The sequence below is a fragment of the Toxorhynchites rutilus genome, chromosome 1 (genome assembly GCF_029784135.1).
Source record: "Toxorhynchites rutilus septentrionalis strain SRP chromosome 1, ASM2978413v1, whole genome shotgun sequence".
In the NCBI taxonomy this organism is placed as follows: domain Eukaryota; kingdom Metazoa; phylum Arthropoda; class Insecta; order Diptera; family Culicidae; genus Toxorhynchites; species Toxorhynchites rutilus.
The window spans coordinates 167,864,352-167,889,586 of NC_073744.1; the positions used below are offsets into that span (position 1 = coordinate 167,864,352).

A 25,235-nucleotide genomic window follows, 5' to 3' on the forward strand; every position below is an offset into this window, starting at 1 on the left:
ACTTTCTAATCTTCATGGATAGAGATAAACATAGTTCGACAATGTTATAGCCCCAATTATTTTAAACAACTTTGTAGAACAAAGCCTTTTTATATCTTTTAATATAATCGATTTAGCGCTTTTTTCCTAAGTTGCATTAGGGTGACCATGTTTTTTTTTGCTCTAACTTTTATATTTCAAATTCTACATCAAAACTGTCTTCGTACGACTTTTAGAACTTATCAAGACTAACATTTTGCGATGCAAAACTTGTCAATATCTTAATCTTACTTAAAGTTATTGATTCAAATATTTGGGAAGAAATATTAATAACTTTGAGTTAAGTTGAGATATTGACAAGTTCTGCATCGCAAAATGTTTGTATTAGTAAGCTCTAAAAGTCCTTCAAAGACAGTTTGTATGTAGAATTTGAAATATAAAAATTAGAGCAAAAAATATTTTTTTTCATGGTGACCCTAACGCAACTTAGAACTTTGTTCTACAAAGATGTCTCAAATAACTGGGACTACAACATTGTCGAACTATGGTTACCTATATCTATAAAGATAAGAAAGTTATATTTTTTATTTCATCGACAATTTTGGTCAACCTATTGTGGATAACAAGAAAATGAGCGCTCTATTATGTGTAAAAACATTGTCGAAAACCGTTTTTGTCTGGAGAATAACTGTCGAGCTCTAAATGCTAATTTCCACATAAATGCACCTCCTGGACCATTATGCAGTGGTGTAAACAGTCGACATTTTCGGTAACATTCATGCATACCACAAATTTCTTGTCATAGCCCGTTCTTCGATGTGAGCAGTGTTGCCACATTTTAATCTGTACTAGAGGAGTGTAAAATCTTTCTCATCTGTACTTTTCACACCTGGAAAAAATCTGTACCAATCTGTACCTTTTGACGAAAATCTGTACTCTGTACCGTGCAGAATCTGTACCTTTCGCGACAAATCTGTACGTGTGGCAACACTGGTTGTGACCGCGACTAACAGATTTTTATTTGATGACAACAAAAATGTCAAAAATGAAACGAGATGGAGAAGGGAAAAAAAGTTGAATAAACGTTTTCATTTTCTCTCGACGGAATTTTGCATGACATTTTTTTTTTCTTAATCAACTTGAGGTGATTGTATTTTAATTGTATTTTATAATTCATTTAATTTTACAAGATCAGTTCGGTGGACCGGTGGACCTGAAGCTGAACTGTAGACCGTTATCGTTTCTGTTCGTTTGTTCGTTTCAATTTCAAAATGATCTTCACTGTACTTTTTTTTTGTTTATTCAATTTTAACTGACATGAATTCATGTTGGCTATTGATTGATCACAGTTCTTTCGATAACATTTTTCTCTTTTCTAGATTTAAGAAATATTTAAGAGATCTAATAGCATCTTTTTTTCTCTTTATTTTCAGGTAATATCTCAACGTATGGAATCTTATGTCGATTGAAAAACGATTTAACCATTTGCAGCAAAATACAGCTATACAAATCGATCGTCTCTCCTCATTGAGACTTTTGCTCTTCCATTTTTTTTTCAGGCCAATGAAACACAAATATCGAGATTACAGTGTTTGCATAATAAAATAATGCGGTTGATACTAAAAAATAACAGATTCACTTCCTGATCGTTTATGTTGGACGCTCTGCAATGGTTATCCATTAAGCAAAGAATTGTTTATCTAACTATGGTGTTCATTTTCAAAGTAGTTAACGGTTTGCTGCCTCGATATTTGTGTCATCGAGTTGGAAGAGGAAGTGACTTTCACACGAATTCACAAGAAACGCGAATGAATTAAGAACACCAAATTTTTTGACTTGTGCTTCACAAAATTCGTTGTATTTCAAAGGTATAAAAGTGTTCAACTCGATGCCAAGACATATTGAACATATGTAGCATGTGTAGCACTTACAAAATTTAAGAGGCACTGTATTTCACACGTGGAAGCTGTGTTTTATTAACAGCCAACCGATATATTTTTAAAAATTTATGGCGAAGATTGTTACTGATTGATTGTCTTGACTGATTGGTACGAACGGATAATTTAATGTGGAATTTTTTTCTTGCAGTTTATTTTAATATTTTCAATAAACCTGACGAAGTTTTTTTTTGAACGGATTATATTTATAAACTATTTAATTTTTGAAATTATCTCTTATTTTTATTTGTATTTTTTCCTCTCTATTATGTCCGTCATGATTCTGGTGATGATGGACTATTTTCTCGATTTCTCTGGATGAGGATATTCATAGTCAATCCAATACAAGGCTGGCGGTTGGGCTTGTGCTCTGGTGGACCACTTGGCTGCAAGGGGCTCGTCGGAACCGTATCGACTCTGTGACGGACATGACTGAGTATTGGCTTGTCATTTGACATTGCAATTTTTTGAACTTATATCTGTAAATAAAATCAGTTCGTTGTTTTATTTTGTTTGCCTAACTGATTTCAATGCATAAAAAATAACTAAATTATCTTTTAGATAACTCGTCTTGCTCAAACCTCTGTAGGGGAAGGACCACCATCATCTTCATCATCACTTGCAGTAAATTGGTAAACTTGCAATTGGAGAGGTCCGAAACGCAATTTTTGTTGCTGCTTGGACAACTTTTCGAAGTTTGGGATGCGTATTTTATCTTCCCTCTTCATTGCCTTCTAATGGGGCTTTTATTAGACTAGAGACGAATGAACTTTGTAGTTTAGTGCAACTAGTCAACAGTTTCACACTCATTGGCGGCATCCCGCGCGTACATCAAATATAGCTTCTATATAAAATAAAAAGCTGTATGTAACATCATCCTAAAGCTACGTGAAAGTTGATTTTAATAAAATAAATGATCTTTTCCAATGTACTTCTATAGAAGTACAGAAGAAGAATTTTCAGCATATGATCAAAGTTACGTTGAAAAACATTTATTACCGTTTTTCAGAAACGGTCTACAACTTATATGAAAATATGAAAATGAATATGAAAATATAGAATATGTAACAATTTCCCGAATAATCAATAAGAAAATATTTCTTGAAAACCCTTTCACTAACAATACTCTTCAATCACAATTATGATAGTTTAACAGTTAATTTTCGAGCACCAACCTAGTCATCTAATAAATTTGATATGAACATTAAATTCTTTAAACCAAGCTCAAAGACGGCTTCGGTTTGTCCTAAAAATCATGTTTCAAGGAAAAAAAAATATCATGAAATTTTATGTATGAATTATACGCAAAATGCTACTTGATGTGTTATGGGAGATTGAGCTGAAATTTTGCACAGGTCATTTTTTCGAGCCAATAAACAAAATGTACATGGTCGGTTCTTTGAATTCGATCTTTTTTTTCCATACCTTCATTGCTACTCAAGCCCAGAGCCATAATTATTTTTTTTCGAGATGACACCAGATCTCGTTTCATGCATTTTTAAGTCGTTTGGTGGGGATAAAAATATTACGATTTTCCAACTTTCCTAAACCCACCCTTGGAAGATTTTTGAGGATCAAAAAATCAAAACTTTGAGCGCTTTGAGGCACCCCTAAATCATATCCGATTGAGCTGAAACTTTGCACAGGTCATTTTTTTGGGCCAATGAACAAATTGTACGTGGTCGGTTTTATGAATTCGATGATGATTTTTTTCCATACATCCATTGCCACTCTACTGAAGCTGTCCGAAATATGATTCAGAACGGTAAATGCGTATCTTACGTTTTTTTTCTCGAAATTTTTGATGTTAGGATTTATTTTTATTTTTATTTTCAGAATTTTCTGTCTTACGAATTCTAGATTCGATTTTTAGCGATTTATTTTTAACACAGCGTCACAGCTGAACATGAGATGCAAACACCAAACAAATATTTCAGCGTGAAAAATATTTAAAAAAAAAATCATTAAAACGTCAAAATGTATATACAACAAATGAAAAAAACGACATGTGTCCGAAGACACGATAAAGTAATATTACAGCATGACAACGCTCCGGCGCACACCGCTCGAGTCGTGCAGTACGTAATGAAAACCCTTAATGGAGAACGTTATCGCACCCACCGTATTCTCCAGATCTGGTCCCGTCAGGTTATCACTTTTGGCTGCAACGGGACATGCAGCACTTCGCCGGTTATTAAAATGTCATAAATGGTCGGCGAACGGTGAAAAAAAGCTTTATTGGAAAGGAATCCACAGATGGGCGAAATATGTATAATTAAAGGGGGATTATTTCAAATAATAAGCATGTCGATGTTCTCCTCAAAATTATCTGTTTTGTTCGTTTTCTTTCGTTGTTCCATTCACGACCTAAAACTTGACATACGAGCACCAAATTATTTTCATTTGCACAGCTAAAACTTCAAGTGATTGAAGAGTATTGTTTTTTTTTATATAAATCGTTTATTTTTACAGGCTCAGTTACATTAGTTTAAAGGAGCCGAATTCTTAAATATATGTTTTAAAACTATACATAAATAATTTTCCTAACACTATGGTTAGTAAGGTGGAAAACCGATTACTCGCGGTTTACTCGAGTTTAGAGGGTGACATATTCTTTCAGGAAAGGGATGGGATATAAGGGAATTGTTACAATGTTGATGATCACACTCGATTCTTAAATCTATTCGTATATCTATTGTATATTTACATTTCAACTTATTTTGCTGTTTATACCAAGGGGGCCAATCGCTCGCAATGAATGAAAAGGAGGGTATAAGGACATAGGTACAATCACACACGAAGATCGATAGCTTTAAGGAAAACATATATTTGGGTCATGTAATCAAGGTCTAACCGAGCCAACACATCTCTCACCGGCACATTGGGCTGTCTTCCTCGGGCCCGAAGGGAGTTTTCTAAATTCGATCTGGCGACAAGATACACCTCGCACGACCAAACAACATGCTCGATGTCGTGATAACCTTGACCACAGACGCAGAGATTGTTGCTGGCAAGATTGAAACGAAAGAGAAGCGCATCTAACGAACAGTGATTGGACATGAGTCGGGAGAAGGTGCGAATAAAGTCCCGACTCAAGTCCAGACTTTTGAACCACGGTTTGAGGCTAACCTTAGGGATAATCGAGTGAAACCACCGGCCCAATTCATCTTCGTTCCATTTGCGTTGCCAGTTGGCGATGGTATTTTTACGGACTAAAGAAAAAAATTCATTGAAGGCGATTTGACGCTGGTAAATGTCGCCTTCAATCGCACCTACCTTTGCTAATGAGTCAGCCCTCTCATTACCCGGAATTGAGCAATGAGAAGGGACCCACACAAAGGTAATGACATAACAGCGTCTGGATAAAGCACTCAAAATTTCTCGTATTCTCTCACGGAAGTACGGCGAGTGCTTTTCCGGCCTCACTGAACGGATAGCTTCGACAGAGCTAAGACTATCCGTTACAATGTAATAGTGTTCAACAGGTCGTGAGGCGACGCTGTCCAGCGCCCAGTATATCGCTGCCAATTCAGCAATATACACTGAGCAAGGATTCTGAAGACTGTGGGAGGTGCTAAAAATTTCGTTGAACACTCCAAACCCTGTGGACTCATTCATAGAGGACCCATCAGTAAAGTACATATTATCACAATTGATACCCCCATACTTTGAATCGAAGATCGTTGGTGCGATCCTCGATCGTTGATAATCTGAATATCCATGGATATCTTGCTTCATGGACAGATAAAAATGCACAGAGGAATTGATGTAGTCAGGGAAACAAACACGGTTGGGAATATACGAAGAAGGAACAACCTGCATAGAGGTGAATTCATGATATGAACTCATGAATCCAGAATGAAAATTTAGCTCGATCAATTGCTCAAAATTTCCGACCACCAATGGATTCATAACCTTACACCGGATGAGGAATCGAAGAGATAATAAATTGAAGCGATCTTTTAGTGGGAGTACGCCTGCCAAAACCTCGAGACTCATGGTATGCGTTGAGGGCATACATCCCAACGCAATACGGAGACAAAGATACTGAATTCGTTCGAGTTTAATGAGGTGTGTTTTGGCAGCTGATTGAAAACAGAAACTGCCATACTCCATCACTGAGAGAATAGTTGTTCGATACAACATTATAAGATCTTCGGGATGGGCTCCCCACCAGGTGCCGGTAATTGTACGGAGAAAGTTTATTCTTTGTTGACATTTTTTACTCAGATACCTAATATGGGCCCCCCAAGTACATTTGGAGTCGAACCAGACCCCAAGATACTTGAATGACATAGCATGAGTGATCGGTTTACCCAAAAGTTGAAGCTTTGGTTTTGCTGGCTTATGCTTCCTAGAAAAAACCACCATCTCTGTTTTCTCCGTGGAGAATTCGATCCCTAGTCCAATGGTCGAGGTTGAAAAATTGTTCAAAGTATCTTGTAAGGGTCCTTGCAGGTCGGATTCGTTTGATCCTACGACAGACACCACTCCATCATCTGCAAGTTGTCTTAGGCTGCAATTTTGTGTAAGGCAATTGTCGATGTCGCTTACATAGAATTTGTACAAAAGAGGGCTTAAACATGAGCCCTGGGGGAGTCCCATGTAGGAGACCCGACTTACTGTCGAATCCCCGTGAGAAAAATTCAAATGTTTCTCACAAAGCAAGTTATATAACATATTATTCAATAGAGGCGGCAGACCCCGAGAGTGTAATTTGTCTGACAGGACCTCTATTGAAACTGAATCAAAGGCCCCCTTTATGTCCAAGAATACTGAAGCCATTTGTTTTTTCCGGCGTAAGCCATTTGAATTTCTGAAGAAAGCAACGCAAGACAATCATTCGTCCCCTTGCCCCTGCGGAACCCATATTGTGTATCTGAGAGTAGGCCATTTGTTTCAACCCATCGATCAAGGCGAAACAAGATCATTTTCTCCAACAATTTCCGTATACAAGACAGCATTGCTATTGGGCGGTACGAATTGAAGTCGGACGCGGGTTTTCCGGGTTTTTGAATAGCTATAACTCGTACTTGTCTCCAATCATCCGGAACAACATTATACTCCAGAAACTTATTGAATAAATTCAACAAGCGATGTTTGGCCACATCGGGGAGGTTTTTCAACAAGTTGAACTTAATTCTATCCGATCCTGGAGCCGAATTGTTACTTGAAAGGAGAGCAAGAAAGAATTCTACCATCGAAAATTCGGAATCAAGATCGCACCTATCTTGTGGTATATCTCGAACAATTCTTTGCACGGGAGCGAAATCGGGACAAACCTTTCGCGCAAAATTAAAAATCCATCGATGTGAATGTTCCTCGCTTTCATTCGATGAAGAGCGATTTCTCATGTTTCGAGCCACTTTCCATAATTTTTTCATTGACGTTTCTCGTGACAAACCTCCCACGAAATTTCGCCAATAAGCACGTTTTTTACCTTTGATCAAGTTTTTAAATTGATTTTCAAGGTCTAAATACGATTGAAAATTGTCAATGGTTCCTCGTTTCCGAAAAGCTTTAAATGCGTTCGATTTTTCTACATAAAGCTTTGAACATTGGCTATCCCACCATGGATTGGGAGGCCTTCGGTGAATGGTGGAACCTGGGATGGGTTTCGTTTGAGCGCGAACCGCGCTGTCATGGATCAAACGAGAAAGGAAGTTATACTCCTCCAATGGAGGTAAACCATCTCTGGAATTGATGGCTAGAGTAATCGCGTCCGCATATTTTTTCCAGTCAATGTGTCTTGTGAGGTCATATGCCATGTTTATAGATTCAGAAGAATTCGACCCAATGGTGATGGAAATTTTGATTGGCAAGTGGTCACTACCGTTGGGATCCTGGATTACATTCCATTTGCTATCTAACGATAGTGAATTCGAGCAAAGCGAGAGGTCAAGAGCACTTGGGTTAGCAGGAGGTTTAGGTACACGTGTTGTTTCCCCAGTGTTCAAAACGGTCATATTGAAGCTGTTACAAAGGTCATATATCAACAATGAACGATTGTCATCGTACGGTTCCCCCCAGGCAGTTCCATGAGAGTTGAAGTCTCCCAAGATCAATCGTGGCTCAGGAAGGAGTGAGCACATGTCAATAAGTTGCTTGCGACTAACTGTAGCTCTCGGAGGCAAATACAAGCTGACAATACAGAGGACTTTGCCTCTGATGTTTGCATGACAAGCAACAGCTTCGATCCCTCCAATAGGTGGAAGGTCAATTCGAAAAAATGAGTGGCACTTATTGATCCCCAATAGCACCCTTCCGTATCTGTCATCACGGTCCAAGCGTATAATATTAAAATCGTGGAAAGAGAGATCATAGAAATTTGAATGTATCCAATTTAGGGATAAGACTATGACAATTCCACTGTAAAACAGTGATATCTCCGACCTCTCTATTTGAATTAGACATCAAGAGAGATAATCATTGCAATGAGGGGCCATGTTTGCATCAATTGCTGCAAAATTGTCTTTAGTACTGGAAGCATTGAGATGACAATGGTTCTGATGGAATCGGAAACATTAAAACACGTGAAGATTTGATCCACAAGGTCAGTCAACTTTATAAATCCCGATTGGGAAGTTGAGCTGGACGCAAAAAAAGGGACATTTGGGGTTTTTGATGTCCCCTCGAGTGCTGGGTCGTTCGAAGGTGAACTATTCCCACGGAAGCCAGGAGGAACCTGATTTTGCTTGTCGGCTGCACTCGATATTTTAGGCAAGCTAACATGGGGTACCACCGATGGGACTTGTCGTTGAACTTTGGGAGTGGACACATTTTTACGCCGGGAATTCCCTTTGAAAATAAACGGTGTGCCCTCGTTAGCTGTATCCGCTTCCAATTCGTCAACTGGCAGTGAAGCAAAGACATTGTTTGTTGGTAATGGTTGTTGTTGAGCCAGTGGGGAAGCGCCCTTTAAAATATCCGCGAAAGTGCGTTTCGAGCGTTCCTTCAAAGAGCGCTTTTGTTTATCCCAGCGACTCTTGTAAGTTTCACAAGCTGAGAGCACGTGTGGGGATCCCCCGCAATATGGACACTTATGCTCAGTCGCACTGCAGGATTTCCCTTCATGTTGCTCTCCGCAAGTGGCACAGCGCTCCTTGTTGGCGCAATAAGCTGCTGTATGACCAACTGACTTGCATTTGTTGCAAGTCATGGGCTTTGGCACGAAGAGTCGCACCGGCAGCCTCAATTTGTCCACCATAACGTAGTCAGGGAGGGCGGCACCAGCAAAAGTGACTCGAAACGAGTCGTACGGCGTAAATTTCTTTTCTACTCCTTCCTGGGTAACTTTTCCAAGTTGGCGACATTCCAAGATTTTGACTTCCATCGAAGGAAGCCTCTTGAACCTGCCAACTCCCATACTTTGTATAGTTTTGCACGTCAGACCCGTTTCAGATATAACGCCCCCAATTTCTACGTTATGGGAGGGAATAAAAACTCGATATTCGAGGATGAAATGCTTATCAGCAACAATATCGTTCGCGTCCTTTCGGTTAGTCACGACAACTCGCAGTTTGTTCGGTCTTACTTTGCAAATTTCGGAAACAGAGGTGTATCTTTTCAGATCTGTCATAATCTGTACGACCCTCAAGGCTTTACCATTAGGTTTGTGCTGGAAAAAAACAACCCAAGGACCCACGCCAGGCGCATCGTCCGGATAAACCCTGACACGGGGAGCGGATACAATAGGAGAGGAATTCGAGGACAAGGTTTGAGTGGGGACAGTAACATCAGAGGGGGGAAGGGATGTCGATGATTGGGTGGAAGTATTGGAGGAATCAGGGGAAGGGTTTGCAATCTTTTTTTTGGAGGGGAGCTTGGTAGTGTGAGTTGACTCGTCCCCAGAAGAAGAATCTTCGGGCATAGGAGTCCGTTTAAGGGACTTAATACACCCTGCTTGAGCAAGCGAGGGGGAGTCTGAAATGTCCATGTCTAGACCCCCACCCTCCTCCATTCTTAGAACGAACGATTATTAGCTTTACAATTTTTTTATCTCACTTGTAAAAAAAAAAATTAAAAAAAACTTAAATAAAATAAAAATAATCACATAAATTTGTTGTTCCGATATGCGCTCTGTTACCCTATTAAGGGAGACACAAAAGTCACGCGCTACGGAGACAACACAATAGCAGAAGTTATTGTTGTACTCAACTGAGCGTCAACCACGTGTTGACGATGCCGTTATGGTTATTGATCCACTACAGACGCCGATCCAGACCACTGCAGAGGTGCTGCTTCCTCGGTTCTGGCTGCTTTGGGCACTTTGGGCACTAATTCACCACAGAACACACGAGAAAAAAAAACCAACTCGTTGGGGAGAAGAGAAAAAAAAACTTCGAGAACAATGCTTGAGGAGTGATGAATAGCACATCCAGCTCCATCAAGTTGTTAGCGAGGAATGAAGAGTATTGTTAGTAAAAGGGTTTTCAAGAAATATTTTCTTATTGATTATTCGTAAAATTGATACATATTATTTATTATCATTTTCATATTCTCATATAAGTTGTAGACCGTTTCTGAAAAACGGTAATAAATGTTTTTCAACGCAACTTCGAAACATATATTTTTACAACAATGATGAATTTGGGAAAGTTGTTGGAAATTATAAGCAAATTCATAAAATTTCATGAAACTGACGGTAGAACACGACAAAAATATGGAAAATATACCCTATATTACCTATATTACCCTAATAAATCAGAAATATTTTTAAAAATATCTCGAGAATGGCTGCATTTAGAAGGAAATTGATAGAGAGCTTTTTTGTTTTAAATCGCATTAGGATTCATAATTTGTGGCTAAAATTTATTATTAACATACAAAAATTGTAAGCTTCGAAAATTCATAAAAATTCGATATTCTCCTAACGATTGAGTCAAAAAAATCCTAATTGCTGTGAAAACTCATATTTCCTCCAACCCAAACGGAATACAAACTTTCTTTCGAATCAAAAATACATGTTTTTAAAATCAGAATTTTTAGGACGATTTCATTTGGAATAACTCTTAATGATAATCGGTGCTCCGCTACCACCGAATTACTCTTCGGTTCCAACCACGAAACCATGTTCCTTTCCGTCGTTCCAGCTATGGATGCAACATAGCCGTTGAGGGTCTACAACGTTTGTTTCAAAGAACAATTTTTGGTTTCGACTTACACTGATCGCGGAACGTACTTTAACAAAATTTTATTGAAATCCAGAAAGTAGCAGACGTTTTGAGCCAACTCGATAGTGGGCGGGGCTAGAGCCGCCATCATAGTGTCAAATGATTCCTACGCCCAGTACCTAAACTGTGGGCGGTTCGTATCTCTTACTTTTCTCAGTTAAAGTTTGTGCTGTGATGGAACTTTTGTTGGCGGAAAAATACAAACCAACTGCAACCAACCGCGAACATTGTGATTGATATTGATTTTTGAATATGAAGACCTAATCAGTGAACGCACTTTACAGTTGGGGGTAATTTCTATTGCAATGCACTTTTTAACATTGAAATAAGAGACATACGGATCTTCCGCTGCCACAGTCTGGTGTGTCCTCTAGCGTAGGAATATTTTGACACCAAGATGGTACCTTTAGACCCGCCCGCTTTCACGCTTGTCAAAAACGTCTACTACTTTCTGTATAGCCATTGTATCACGAAATTTGCACTAATATGATTAGGGTCAAATAGTGTCTATGTATCACATTTGAATGAATAAATAAAATTAACAAAAAAAAAGCTTCAAAATTTTGCTTTCATATTTATTCCTGGGGAAGTTGGAACATGCCATCAATATTATTTTCACCATAGATTCAAGCGTCGAATCCTGCCTCACATACCCTTTAAACAGCATGCTTTCAATTGCCTCCACACTCTCATTGATTAACACCACGGGTGAGTTGTAGGTACATACGCATCTACAGGCTGCTATCTTTCGTAAGACAATCCGCGCGCACTATAGCGCGCAATATACTGGCGTCCATCTCTATGAGCCGTGGTGGCTGTCACGTTCTCCGCATACCACATAATTGCGTCTCACCAACTAGTGGAAACCCTTCTCAAATTAATCATTCAGATCATTAGTCTTTTCCCGGTCATCCCAACTTCTTTCCTCGAAACCCGTGGGAAATTCCCTCGCAAGCAACAATTATTCAAAGGGACCTTTGAATTTCTTTCGAATGTACGGTGAATGGTGATGGCCCTAAAACCCTTCCTTGGTTCTATGTGAACAAAAAAAAGGAAAAATCCGCCACGGGCGAATGCAGCAAATCTCCTTCGGATGCATGCATCCGTTCATCATCCATTCAGTAGTGAGTTGTGGTGTGCCACCACCCCCTAATCAAACCCGAGAGCTTTATGTGCCCGAGTGCTTCGGTGTGTGCGCGAGAAGCACACACAACATGATGGTGGCCTTCACGGGCTGCCATCGCTGCATTGCACCACACATATCGTTGCTTCCAACTCAGAGGTGCCTGTGTGCGAGGGTTTGCACCCCCCAATAGCTGACTCGCTGTGGGTATTTGTGAACCCACGACGGTCCATCCGACGACGGCCTGGTTGAGTCAGTTGTTTACAAATCGTCGTGGCGTTCGGTCGACCGGGGGCTTATTCATCACTGTTTTGAAACATTTTTTCTGCTACGTTATTTGCACTCGCTCACGTTTCGCGATAGTTCGACGTCGCGTTGATTTCGAAACTGTGTTAATCACCGTCCGTGTGTGTGTGTGTGTGTGTGTGTATGTGGGGAGAAGAGCTTTGACCACGGGTTGTGTTATCGAAAGGTTTGATAACTTTGGCTTGTTACCAAGTCGCAAAGTGTAATATTTGTGCCAATCAATCAGTGCAACTGTAGAGGGTTGACTTCTCGTGAACTGCTCGGACCCCTTTGGGGTCGGGAGCCTGGAATGCCTACATGTGTCTGTGTGTGTATGCGTGAAAATTTGCGCAACAATGTTTTGCCCAAGGTGGCTTTGAACCATCACCGTTGAAGAAGAAAAATGATCGTGCTCTAGTGAAATTATTGGAAAGATAGATTGTGTGGCGGTTGTGCAAAATGAATGTGCATGTGTTTCGACTAGACCCCCCCCCCCCCCCCTCTTTACCACATATCCGTCGCTAGACCGATGGTAGATAGAGGGTGCATTTGTGATATGTAATTATTGAAGCTGTTTTTTGTGCCATGAGTCGAGCTCAAGTTCTGCAACGAACGAACCTCGTGGAGACTGTTTTTGCTGCTGCTGCTACCCTTCGGCCTGGTATTTGTGTCAAATCTACAATGGACTCCACTGTATCGCTGCGTTTATCGAGATGTGGATATTCTTGACGCGAAGCGAACGAACGAACTTGCAAAACTGTGTGAACCGCCCGTGTCGACTTCGGTGGACACCTCTCGTAGTCGGTCCACTCGCGCAAATTAGATTCATTCAAATGTCAATCACACCGAGGAGAGATCTTGATCAACAGCCCGCGTGAGACGACTGGAGTCGTCCCATCGCTGTTGGCCCCGTTGTCCGTTGCGCTCGAAGTCATTGGGATGGAAAATGGGGGAAAATGTATCCACTAGAGAGTGATCAAAGGCAGGACAAGACAAACATCAATCACTACCATTGGAGATGGTGTTGCATCAAACGACCACCTCCCAGGGAGATTAACCCTGATGGAACAACGATACCCAGAAGCAAACGCTAACGCTAACGCTTCCGCATCTACTGACTGTGCTGTAACACTTGTCGAAAGTGCTGCCGTACTCTGTGACCCTCTTCGGTGCAGTTTTTCTAGATTGCAACCAAACAACCGGAAGAGGAGGGGCACTCCAAACCACTTGTTGTGTTTAATCGACGGCGCGATGCAAAACCATTTTTTTCGTTCTGCGCACATCGCCAAATGAAGGGGGAAATTTGAAACTGGATCTCGGGTTGAGAAATGTGTTGCTTTTTTTCAGCGGTGGTTTAAAGGGAGAGGGAGGTGGGTGTGCGCTGAAAGTGAAGTGAAAACATCATGTGGAGCTGCACGAGAGAAAACCCTCTTCGGTTCGAAACGGCGTTGAGTTGGGGTTTTCTAGGGCGCACTTCACTGGGCGGCGTTGATTACCACGGGCAGGTTGAAGCGGAAAGGTAGTAGGCTCATGGGGTATTTCATATGCCACCTAATGATTGGCCACTGATACGATTTGAATATTTTTACAAAACTACGTCTTAATCACTACACTTTGAATTATAAATACTGGACTGTATCCAAAACTTCTACTCCCAAGCGAAGTATTGAAAAAATAGTTTTTATAATTTTTGAGGCGTCGTTTGTATTATTTTTGAGAAACTTATAATTTTTCACTCAAGAAAATATACAGGAACACTGTCCAAACTATCATAGAACATTTACTCATAGCCCTATTATGGCGCTAAATCAGCGTTTCTAAACTTACATAGCAGTACATATCAATTTTGGCAAGCAGAAGCTCTCATTGACGATCGGAACTACTTGAATGAGTTATATTCATTATTACCTCGCAGCTCACAAATTCTCAATTGAATGAGAATTTTATCCATTACATTTCACCAAAATGGATCGTCTCGGATCGTCCTTCCATATTAAAATAAAATGACATTAAAGGCGCATGAGAGGGCATAGCAGTTACACTTACCACGATTGCAACCGGCGCCGGTAACTGAAAAATTGAGAAAATTCTGAAAATTATTCAGAATGTTCAGAAAAATTAGACAGCCAAAGAAATAATTAGAAAAATATTTTGTTTCTAGACACTATTCTGAAATATTTCAAATTTTCTGATTTTTACTGCTAGCCAATTACTAGAAAATTCCATTTTTGTTCTAATTTCTGATTGTTCCGAATAATTTTATAAACTATCTCTTTTTTCTGAATTTCCAGAATTTTTTTTTTATCATTATCAGAATTTTTTCATTTTTTAAATTTTTTATAAATTTTTATAAATTATTAGCTGACCCGGCAAACTTCGTTCCGCCCAAAATTTGTTCTTTGTTATCAATACCTTCAAACATTCACGTTTTCTTACTAAGCGCAAGTTCACGAGTGCAATCGCAGAACTGTTCATTGATTGATCTTCTAATCGACCCCGTTGAATTTACCTTTTACTACAAAATTCTTAATACTTCTACCAAAACTCATCATTATAATATCAGATTATTTTCAGACACAATTCTCGTTCAAGATTTTTCAACCACTCGCAAATAACATGTTTCTCTTTTACATGGAATAAATGTTTGATACAGAAAATATGATAGAATAAAGACAGACCCCTCTCCTTTTCTCCCCTTAGAGAGGGGGGAAGAATGTCTATTCACCATAGAAACGTTTCGTGACCCCTAAAATCTTCCATGTCAAATTTGGCTCTATTTGCTAGATTGGTTTTCGAGTTATACAGAAATTTGTTTTTCATTTGTTTGACAGCCCTCCCTAAGAGAGGGGTGTGGAGTTTCTAACCATCATAGAAACATTTATTGCACCCTAATACCTTCACATGCCAAATTTGGTTTCGTTTGCTTGATTATTTTTCGAGTTATACAGAAATTTTTGTTTCATTTGTATGGCAGCCTTAGAGAGGGAGGGTGGAGTGTTTAGCCAGCATAGAAACATTTATTGCACCCTTAAAACCTCTATATGCCTAATTTGGTTTAGTTTGCTCGAATAATTCTCGAGTAATGCAGTAATTTGTGTTTTATTTGTATGGCAGACCCCCCCTTAGAGAGAGGGAAAGAGTATCTAACCACCGTAAAAACACATTTATTGCACCCTAATACCTTCACATGCCAAATTTGGTTTTATTTGCTTGATTAATTTTCGAATAATGCAGAAATTTGTTTTTAATTTGCATGGCAGCCCTCCCTTAGAGAGTGGGAGGGGTCTCAAACTGTCACGAAAACCTTCCCCGGCCTCAAAAACCCCTACACACCAATTTTCATGTCGATCGGTTCAGTAATTTCCGAGTCCATAAGAATCAGACAGACAGACAGAAATCCATATATATATATATATATATATATATATATATATATATATATATATGTATATATATATATATATATATATATATATATATATATATATATATATATATATATATATATATATATATATATATATATATATATATAAATTCTCAAAGTAATTTAAAAAAAAATCGGTAAATAATACAGAAAAATTTAAAGAATTCATATAATAACAGAGAAAGTACAAGAAATAACTATAGGATTCAGAAGAAAAAAAACAAAAATTTAGAATGTTCAAAAAAAAAACTCAGTAAACAGTTCAGAGAATAATTCCGGGATAATTCACATCCTGTTGAATTTTCTGATTTATTTTGTGGATTTTTTTATTTCCAGAATTCAGGAAATCAGATTCAGAATTTTTAGTTCTAAATTTTTAAAGGCTAGAAAATAATTATGAATATACGAAATTTAGAATTCAAAATATAAGAAAAATTCAAAAACAAATTTAAAAAACTGGAAATCATTCTCTAAATAATGCAGCCAATTCAGAAAGTTCAGGAAATAGTTCACAAAATTCGATAAGTGATTCCAAGAATTCGTTAAATACATGAAATTTATAGAATTCGCAAAGAAATCGAAATAAAAAAAAATAACTTAGAAAATCCAGCAAATAATTCGGAAAAATCGGAATTTAGAAGATAATTAAAAAAAATTTTAATGTTCAGCAAAATTTGGAAAATTATTCAAGAGAAAATCAAAGAATACAAAAGTGTAATTTTAAATTGCACGAAAAATTTATTCCGAAATTCAGACAAAAATTCAAAAATTTCCGGAGAGGAATCGGAAAGGTTTTCTGAATTTTCTATTAAAAAAAAGAAAATAATGACATTTTGAACATAACATGTAAAATTTACAAAACTCAGGAAATAATTCGGAAAAATCAGAAATTTAGAGGAATCATAGGAAAAATAACAATAAAATAATGACATTTTGAACATAACTTGTAAAATTTACAAAGCTCAGGAAATAATTTGGAAAAATCTGAAATTCAGAGGAATCATAAAAACAAACCTCTTAGAGAATTAAAAAATGAAGAATTGAGGATTTCCTTAGAAAATTCAGAAAATAATTTGAAAAATCATAAAATAATTTGAAAAAAATCTATTAATAATCATTAGTATTTCGAATATAATTTAGGAAGTGAGGAAAAAATAGGAAATGATTTCTAAAAATCAAAGGAACAAATAATAATTATTTGTTTCTTTGATTTTTAGAAATAATTTTTTTTCTATATTCAAAATGTTTGGAAATAACAGAAAATTCGGAAGTTTTATATAAAACAGTTTGAAAAAAATGAAACCGAAAATGAATCATAAAATTTGGTAATGTTCACAAATTGGAAGAACTCTTTGGATAATTTGTGTACTATTTTAGAAAGAAAGAAATTTTTTTTTTTAAATTCAGAAAGTTATTCAGAAAATTAAGAATACTAAATAAACGAAAAAAAATGAAATTCGGAAAATAATTTAGAAACAAAAACAACAGTATAATTAAAAAAAATAAGCAACATTCGAAAAGTTTGTGCATCAATTCATAAGGTACAGAACATAATTGAAAAAAAAATCAAAATCAACTCTAAAAATTTGAAAAATAATTTGAAGAACATATTGAAAATTCAGAAAATAATTTAGCTCAATAATCAGCTCAGGAATTAATTCAGAAAATCCAGAAAATTATTTCGAAAATAATTCAGACACTTGGTATGCACTTTACGAGTTGTCTTGCGAAGTTCATTTACTTAACTTTCATTTGTTTGTAAAAATATACAAAATCCGATATGCGTTTCAAAAATTACAAGTTTTTAAGAATGAGTATGTTCAATGAAATCAGAAAAAATGAGAAATCGTCAAATATTTAAAAAAAAGCAAAACTGAATGAGTTTCTGAACCTTTTATGTGTTAAGTAAAACTATCTTAACTTTCAAAAAATTCTGTAAAAAGCTAGAGTCTCTTCGGACTTGACACCTTGAAAACCACAAAAAAGCTGAAACTTTCATAGATTTCGCCCAACGGTAGACATTTGAGAGTGACCGTTTGGTACTTTTCCTAGAAACATAAATAACTTGTGATTCAAACCGGTACTTCGGATTCATTTTCCGTTGCGGCCGGGAAACTTTTTCTCCAAGAAATATTCTGTCGACCTAGACAGATGCGTTTGTTTCTTTGAATACTTAAATAAATTAAACAAATGTGAGACGTGTAATTTGGAATCAGGATGCTAATAACTGAATAATAAAAATGACACAGTAAGAAAGAGGAAAAAAATAGTACACAAAGTTGGAAGAATTAAGAAAAATGAAAGATTAAAAAAATAATACGGAATACTAAGAAATAATAAAATAGAAGAAGGAATAAGAAAAATAAAAGAAAAAAATAGGAGAAAAAAGATACAAAAATGAATAAGAAGAAAATTAAGAAGTAGGGGAAAAAAGATTAAGTAGAACTCAGTTTTTTTCTTAGTTATTGTAGGCTTAATTTTGATCTCTCTTCGTTTTCTCATATTCGTTGCTCTCTTGGCTCTCTTAATCCATTGTTCTTGACTCTCATATGTCTCATGGTTATGTATTTTCTTCGATCACTTTCTTCATTTTCAATTGATTTTTCGTCCCATCTACTTCATGAATCAAAATATATGTATCTAAGGTCTGAGACAAACACAACAAAATAAAGACAGCTCAAATCGGACAATCAGGTTTGGAGCGAAGACAAGTTATACGTGTGCCATTTTATTTCAGATCCAGGGATAAGAAGCCACATGTCTTTATTAATTTTCTTAGTTCGACAGTGTCGTAAACAGAGCTAAGCTGGCTTAATTACATTGTCAGTAATTGAGTCAGAGAACAGCGGAGCAAAAATATAACAGTAGAGAGATAATCGAATTCGACAATTTACATCTTGATTATATAAACTTTTTTGAACTCTTACGACAATGCAAATTAATCTCCACATAACATCTCATTTCCACCAGCCACCAAATTGCCATCAATATTTCGCATTTTATTTTGCAGCAGCGAAACAACAACATGCCCTGCAGCCAATATTACCTAATACACTTCCCATGTATTAATAAAAAGTCGAATAATGCTGCTGAGCATTGGTGGTCATTTGAGCTCGACTGGGTTGACTCGGTCGCACCAAGCGACCAACCGGCCGACCGACCGATCGATCATTACGTCAAGCGGCGAAAACAAAAACAATAAACTTGAATGCGAAGACGACTTGTGGCGGATTGTCGTGAAATGACTTCCTCGTCGTGCACCTCAAGTACCTTCATTCTCCGCTCGTCGAGAGGAGCTCACACAAACACAACCGCACACTGTCACGCTCGTGTAGTCGTATTTGTTTCACGCGATGGTACATCTCCCCGAGGGGTTATAAAGGTGTTACGTTGGCAGGTACATCGACCATCATTGTGATGATCATCAATTCACTCCGAACTCCGGAAGCATCATGAGAATCACTAGCACCAAGACCAATAAAAACGACGAGTGTGCCAATGCCTTCTCGACAATTTCTGGTAAATGCATTCAGACACCAAAGCAAATTGGTCAAAAAACTTTTTTTGAGGTTCTGTTTCCTTTGTTTCCATAGCTCTCTAGCCGCTGCTGACCCATTGGCTTTCGTGGACATCGTGGAAGCCAAAACAAGGGGGGGGGAAGTGGAGGGGGGGGAATGAATCACGATCACGACGATATTAACCGCAATTTGGGCACATTTCGTTGGAAGAGTGCAACGGCTCATGCAACATACAGAGGGGGCTCACGAAAACCGGCTGACGTTTCATAACAAGAAAGCAGAGAACGGACCGAGAGAATCAAAAATCGTTGCAAAACTTTGGTTCAATATAAACACAAAGATTTGTGTTTCCCCTTGCGAACAACAACAGCTCGTATGTGTGTTTAAGCTGAAAGATCGCAGTGACCGCAACAATATTCTGCAGATCCCAAGGCTCCGGACGAGAAGCATTCGGAATCGATCGACTGTGATTGATTGGAATTTGTTTCTGATGCGAAATGCGCTGAATAGGGGGCGCTGTGAAATTACGCAACGCCGGTTCGAACTCTGTGCGTGCGTGTTTGTGTGTGTTTGTTTATACCCAGAAAGTATGGAACAAAGCGGGGTCTGACCAAATCATTATGTCATTTCAGCTGTCTTAAGATTTAGGGGGAGTTTTTTTTTGCCATCGCCTAGTTAATGGTCGGAAGGATCGGGTGACTACGTTTTGAATCCAACTTACACGTCCGCGTCTTTCACGAGCGAACTTTTTCAGGCTGTTCCAAAAAAAAAGCAGCACCAATAAAAATCCCTTTTTATCCATCTATAATATAAGGTACGAATGTCTTCAATGTGTTTTTCTTAAGCATTGAGAAGTATTCAGTCAAATCGTTGTTCCGTCTGAATGTATGGTTCAAGTAGAAGAACCCACGAAGCGTGCTTGTCTCGTCAGCGAATATTTTCAATTGTCATGTATGGTTGGAATATGTTTGGTTGAAATGTGTGTATTATTTTTATGGGACCCCCTCTCCATTCCAGAGGAGGGAGGGGTGTCATACCATCATAGAAACACTTTTCGTATTAAAAAACCCTCACATCCCAAATTGTGCTTGATTAGTTCTCGAGTTATGCAGAAGTTTGTGTTTCATTTGTATGGCGGGCTCCTTACTCTCAGGGGTGGGTGAGTTGAACCACCATACAATTAGTATTGCTCTCTAAAACCTCCATATGCAAATTTTGGTTCCATTTCATATGGATACGTACCTCGTAAAAAAAACCGCGCTAATTGGAAAATCTGCGTACAAAAAATTGCGTTAATTCGAAAAACCGCGTTAATTGGAAAATCCGCGTGAAAAAGACGGGTGGGTAATGTCGGGGACATAACCGGAGTGACGTAGGACTATACAAAGGGGACAGCTTTTGTTAAATATATATTTTGAATATATTGTTTTATTTTCTACTCCTACGTGAATACCTACCTATCTACCTGAAAAATGGATTAGTTTACTGTTTACTCTTTATGAATATGTTGATGGTTCAGAAAAGAACCTTTGGTGTTGTGTTTTTGTTATCACTCGATATTCCCATCTTGTTCGGTTAAACCTTCCTGTTTAGCTATTGCGTTTGCCACTCGCCACAGCTTTCACAGTTGGAAAATTTCTTCCCATCCAGCTTGTGACATGTTGTTCAGTAAATTACATTTAATGCGACGTGCCGGAGAAACACTTTGCCACTCACTGAAACTAATTGTTGCCTTGATGAGCGCCGAACTGAAGCTGCTCTGTTCTTGATGCGGGTTTTATGATTGTCGTGAGCAGCTTTGCAAGCCAACTCGAGCACTCCGACGGTCGAAACTCTACAATCGCTGTTAGGTATATTGGTGCTCCGGGACCAATCCGTTCGGCCTAGTTACCCTTGCGGAGCAATCAGTGAATACGACCAACAGGGAACTGGAGACCTGCACGGTTCGAGTGAGACTTTGCCTTTCCCTTAACTTGTCCTCCTTTGTTACGTCCACGATGCCGATGCCGTACAACCACACGGGTTTACGGTTTGAAAGAAAATAAGATATTTTTTTGGGGTCCGCGTGTTTTATACTCTAGCGGTACACACTCACAGGATAGAGACAAATCGGCAGACTCAGCCAAAGGGGCGAGTCCAAAGAGACGAACGAATGAGCGTTAAAAGGGAGCGATGGCAAAAAAATACATTCATTACGATTTGTTCGCTCGTTGGATTCACATGCAGGCTAAAAAGGGTCCTTTTCAGGATCACAAAATTATCTTCAATCTAAAGAGTTTATTGTTTTGTTATCACTCGATATTCCCATCTTGTTCGGCTAAACCTTCCTGTTTAGCGATTTGTTGCCACTCGCCACAGCTTTCACAGTTGGAAAATTTCTTCCCATTCAGCTTTGTGACATGTTGTACAGTAAATTACATTCAATGCGACGTGCCGAAGCACCACTCAGTGTCGCATTGGAATTTAACCGATTTTAACCTGTAATTGAACATTTGCGATGACAGTGGTACAGTGTCGACTTTCAATGTGGGGTCATAATTTGGATCTCTATGTTTACAAAAATGTCCAACTAAATAAGTCGCATTACATCCAATTACCGTCCAATTAGCTAAATGTCGAACTAATTGTAAATTACTGTACTTTCAATCTGGAAACAATTTAAGAATTGGTGAAAATTGAATAATCAGGAAAATCCCCAACTATCAATAAGCTCAGAACAACTGCCAAATTCACATACTCATCAGATCCTGGCAAACAAATTATGAAACATTAAATTTGTGTTTTATTATTATTTTGGATAATGTTTTAGAATGCATTGAACTGTATTTCCTAAACTCTTTTTTGGAAGGTTTAATGGCCCTGAAAAGCGCCTTGTTTTATGGAATGGTTCCAATTTAGAAAACTTAGTACTCGTGGTTTTGAAAAAAACCATTTCGAACGCCCTCGATGCCGCCTTGTTCTGGATTTGCCACCAAAGCAGTTTGTATAAAGAACAAACTTTTTTCTTCTGCTACCTGATGCCGTTTTGCGATTGCGTTTGCCACTCGCCACTCGCTGCAACTGCCTGTTGTCTTGATGTCCACCGAACCGAATGTGTTCTGTTCCGAATGCGGGTTTTCTTATCGCCGCGAGCAGCTTTGCCAGCTAACTCGATCACTTCGGCGGCCGAAACTATATAACGCCGGCTAGGTGGACTGGTGCACTGGTACTAACGCGCTCGGCCTAGCTACCCTTGCGGGGAACTCCAGATCAACACGGTTCGAGCGGGATTTTCATTTTCCTCCTTTACCATGTTCAAACATGGCTGCTTGGGTTGGTTTGTTGATGTGTTGTGATGCGAAACGATGTGGTGCACGGTTTGAATGAGAATGATCGTTACGGCAGCGAAGCGGGGATTTTTAAGCTGACTGGCTGGCTCGAGAATTACGCATGTGTGAGACTGCGACCAATGTTTCGTTCATTTTTTTCTTTTTCCTTTCCAATCGTGCTTCATTCTATTTCGCTGCTGCTCTGGTTGCCCGTTTTGGTCGGTACGATTTGAGGAGCACAAAATGGACCAATCAAAAATGGGCACATAGTGCATTTTGACAATGCTTGATATTTCCCAATTATTCAATTATTTATCTCAAGAAAAATGAAATGTTATTCGTTATGATAGATGCGTAGATATATTTCCTATCAATTGATGCAAAAACCTTTGCGATCTATTGAGAAATGCTCGAGTTTTAAGCGTTCCAAATCTTGCATTTTTTCCTACTTGTTCAGTGCCTAGATTTCCATTTCACCCCCTATATCTTCCGGTTAGACGTAGTCCTACGTCAAAAACAGCGTTAATTGGAAAATCCTCGTAAAAAACCGCGTTAATTGGAAAATTCGCGTAAAAAAACCTCGTGAAAAACCGCGCAAAAAACCGCGTAAAAGAAATCTGGGTGTATAGGATATTAAATAAGAGATTTTGGCGGTTTATTTGGTTAACACTATAGATCCTATGTGGTTTAACATAGGATCTATAGTGAAACACGTAGTTTTTCGTTTATTTCACGCCATCCTCAAAAGCTACGAGATAAAAATTTGAAAAAAAAATACTGAATGTGCATCTTACTACAGTGTATCAAGAAAAAATATCAAAAAAAAAATTCCATCAAAAAATTTAGTACTTAAAAATTTTTAAATTTTAAAAAATTTAGAAGTCCTATTTTAATTTAATTTAGCTGTGTTCCTACAGCTTTTCTAGATATGTGTGATTTTTTCTGATTTTTTTCAGTGTTGCGCGGTATAAATTTTTTTTTTTTTAATATTTCCAAAGAGTCTGGGTGGGTAAGGGAGTAAAAAGTCTTCCAAACCAAATCACCAGCTGTATGGAAAATATTGTATAGGGTACTAAATAAAACATTTTGGTAGCAGTACCATATATTTGAGTCCTTATATGGTACACCATAGGATCTATGGTGAAAAATGCACTTATTCGTTTTTTTCACGCCATTCTCAATAGCTTTGAGACAAAAATATGAAACAATACTGAAAGTACATCTTACTAAGGTGTATCGATAAATATCTTCAAACTATTTTTTCATCAAAAAATCAAACACTAAAAAAATTTGAAATTAATTTGTATTTTAATTTTAAATTAGATTTTAATTTTTTTTTATTCTGAGATTCAGTACTACTCTAGTTTGTATTCAAATTTCTATCTACGTCTATTTTAGGTATATGTGATTTTTTTCAGAATTTTTAGAGTGTTCTTCGCGGTACAAAAAAATTATATATATTTTCAGGGATTTCGAAATTTTGAAAAAAAAATATTACTCTGAGACCCAATTTTATTCAAATTTTTATTTAAATGCGTTCGTAGGTGCTGTTTTTCCACATGTAGTGTAATTTTTTCTTTGAATTTTTAAGAGGATTGCGCGAAAAAAAAAAGTTTTTTGGCCTTTGGGCATTTTTAATTTATTTTGAATTTACTGCTAATATTTTTTAAATTTTGTCGGTATATTTAGAGCATTGCGCTGTAAATTTTTTTTTCTTATCCTCAAATATATGAGTTTATCTTTACATTGGATTTAGATGGTTTACCAAATTCATAGGAGTCAGCAGTACGATAGAGCTCTGTGAGAAAAAAAGTCCTTGTGTAAAGATCTTTCGGACTGGAGCCGATCTGGCGTGGAGGTAACATCCATACTTCTCACGCTCAAGATCACGAGTTCAATTCTCACTCCCGACATTCTTCCAAAATGGAAGGTAAAAGTGACGAACCAGCCAGAAGCGTTGAAAGTCACTATAATACAGAAAAAAAAATCTTTCGAACTAATGAGAAGAACACTTAAAAAAATCCGAATTGTATTTCTTTTTTTTATTTTAATCTTACAATTGAAAAACACGAATACAATAATATTATCGATTTCAAGAAAATAAAAATAATAATGTAGACGATGAAGAAAATTATTTTTGTGTCTCGCAATGCTCTGAAAAATTCAGGAAAAAATTACGCCACATGTAAAAAAAGACACATACGAACGCATTTAAATAAAAATTAGAGCAGAAGTGGGTCTCAAAGTTATATTTTTTTTAAAATTTCGAAATGCCAGAAAATATATATTTTTTTCTGTACTGCGTATTTATTTTTTTTTATTATTAGATTTTTTGATGAAAAAATAGTTTGAAGATATTTATCGATACACCTTAAGATTTTTTTTATCTGTATTATAGTGATTTTCAACTCATTTGGCTGGTTCGTCACTTTTTACTTCCATTTTTGAACGAATGTCGGGAGTGAGAATTGAACTCGTGACCTTT

General features: G+C 37.6%; 1 protein-coding gene across 13 annotated transcripts in view; it reads left to right on the plus strand.

Annotated features, from left to right (window-relative positions):
* Positions 1–25,235, plus strand: part of LOC129774444 (partitioning defective 3 homolog) — a 237,060-nt gene that overhangs the window by 159,303 nt on the left and 52,522 nt on the right. For 11 of the 13 annotated variants that reach the window (XR_008742726.1, XR_008742727.1, XM_055778185.1 and 8 more), the window contains exon 1: positions 12,484–12,684. The exons of 1 other annotated variant lie outside the window; for it this stretch is intronic. The gene's annotated coding sequence lies outside the window, so the exon portion shown is untranslated. Of the gene's footprint in view, positions 1–12,483; positions 12,685–12,804; positions 12,826–25,235 lie in introns of those variants that run through there. One more of the 13 variants, XM_055778188.1, reaches the window with a different exon arrangement.